We start from the raw sequence: 2,694 nt of genomic DNA, 5'->3' as shown, positions 1-2,694 counted from the left end.
TGGGGTGGGGAAGGAGGGATTATTCATTTTATTTGTTGTCCGACTTATCACCGTAGTAATGAACTTCCACATGACGCTCTGATTTTTTCGACCCAATATAAAGAATAAGTATCTAGAACAATTCTAAAACATTGGCATAAAAGCAATTCCGAAAATATTTTATACAGTACTGTTCTTTTCTAGAAATACCATTCATCCTCACTAATTCTGTTTCTAATATATCACGATGTCATTGCGATGGCTGACGATCCAAGATTGATCACATGAACCTCATTATGTGGTGCCACACAATTCAAAGTTATAGTACATATCGTCTATACACAATCTTAATCCGTTGCAATATCTAAAAGTAGGATGGCAGATATCATCTTTGAACTCCAAATCCCATCGTTTTGCTTTGTAAGGTGTTTTTGAGATTTTAGATGAATTCCTATCAATTCAATTCAGTGTGAACTTTGACCATTAAGGAGTGAAATCTAACTCAATTTTTCCATGACACTCAATTTTGCCATTAAGGGGTGAATCTAACTCAAAGGAGGTTCTTGAACACCTTTTCAATTGCCACAAAACATGTCTAGAGTCCATCATGCTAAATATATGTTTTTGCTACATGTGACAGGCCGGGGTGGATGCTTCGTGTCCAAGTCGAAATTTTACTTGTAGACCAACTCATGGCTTATTACTTTGTATTCTTTATGTTTAGTGGAAAACTAGAAAAGTCTAATTCACATATCTCAAAAGAAACCACATTGAAGGATTTCGATTTAACTGTAAGTATATGTACACAAAGTTATCCAGGATAACCTTATCAAACCTATACCCACCATAACATTAAGGTTGGAAGGCGAGTAAAGGAAGTACTATTACATTTTTTTCAACTTAAGAAAAAGAGAAAGAAACAAAGAAAGAAAAATCAGCCAAATGTGCTTGTTTAGGGACTAACACAATCCACAATCATAGAGACTGAAGTCTCAGAGTAATTGAGTAACTTATTGAGTTTACCCAAGTAATTGGGTGGCAGCCCATATTTTTGAAATAAGGAGTGTGATTCATGATCTTCACGAACCAATTCATTTCTTGGTTTTCTTGTGAAAATTGGTTCATCAGCTACAGCTTGATTTTGACCTTCCTTATTTCGAACCTCATTTGTCCACATATCCACTAGCCCAGACATTCTTCTAATTAATTTTCTTCAAATATGTAACACTTTTTCAACTTCACAGCAGAAAAAAAGGGGAGTAATATTCTTTTAGAAGCTTGGAAAGACTTGTTATGATCCGAAGTATTACAAGTATGTGTTTATATACGAGTGTTGCAATGGAAATGACAGGATAAGGAAGTGTGTTTCTTGTAGGCCGCCCACATATTTAATTTCCATGTGCGTTACAGTCCTTAGCTGATAGATTCACTCATATCTGTGTGCTTTTAGATAAAGGATTTTTTTTGGATATAGAAAAGATAAAAGATAGTTAAGTTCAGGGTGGGTCCAAAAACCGTGGATTCAAAGTGCTGACGCGGCACCCTGAGAACGGGGAAACCGTGTGCTGCTTTTACAGCATGTTTGAACTAGCCCCAAAAAAAAAAATTGATTTTTAAGCATAAATGCTTAAAATATTTTTTAATGTTGAAAATTATTTTATAAATAAGCAATTACATATAGAAATAAAAATAGTATTAGAATTAATAAAAAATATAAGAGATAAAAAAATAATGTTATTGATCAAACCAAAATGATTTTTAAGCCGAAAAAAAAAAGTTGTGATTGAGCAACTTTTTGATTTTGGTTTATTTTAAACACATTTTAACTTAATTTAAGCTGTTTTCTATTTTACCCAAACACTCAAATAAGTTAAAAATAATTTATAAGCTGGTTTGACTAACTTATAAGTCAATTCAAACGGGCTCTTAACCTGTTTTCAACCCACTGTTGTATTCACTCCTTTCCTTGCTCTTCAAATCCATGTCTCATCGACTCATCCAAGGATATTTATAGTAATTAATTCAAAATACTGCTATGGTCCTATCAATACGTTTTTAATTAAGAAAAATATTCCCGTCACAAAGAATGACTAGAAAGTAGAAACAGAACGGGATGAGGAATTGAGGATGGAGAAAAAGACCACATATATATTTTTACCAAACTCGAATAGGACCTTATAATTAATAGTACATTTGTTTTGGTCATAAAATTGATCTCCCTAATACGATGGTCAAAAACGTCAACTATTTGAAAGTTGCATATAAGGTACAATAATTCACTAGAGTTTAATGTCAAAAACTATGTCTCAGGATAACACTTAAACAAGATACCTATTTGACTCCTTAAATAAAGTAAATCAAAACATGGGAAATATTAAAATAGCGTTTGAGTTCAAAGATTTTTTTTGAAAGGGAATTTGATTGCAAAATTAATCCTGGCAAAGACATTCATCGATAGTTTCTATCACGTATGGGCCCCCAGAGACCCTGAAATCAAATGGGAAAACGGTCAGATATATCACTGAACTTTGCGAAAATGTCTAGATATACTCCTCGTTTAAAGTTTGGCTCACCTATATTCCTACCGTCCAACTTTTGACACAAATATACCCTCATGGGCGTTAAATGCCCTGCTGGCCTCCCAAAAATCATTTTTTTTAATTGCCGCATGACAATTATTTTATACTAGCTTGTCTTTTAACCTCACCTCTCCCA

The sequence above is a fragment of the Lycium barbarum genome, chromosome 8 (genome assembly GCF_019175385.1).
Source record: "Lycium barbarum isolate Lr01 chromosome 8, ASM1917538v2, whole genome shotgun sequence".
Taxonomy (NCBI): Eukaryota; Viridiplantae; Streptophyta; class Magnoliopsida; order Solanales; family Solanaceae; genus Lycium; species Lycium barbarum.
Note: the sequence above shows the minus strand (reverse complement) of the source record.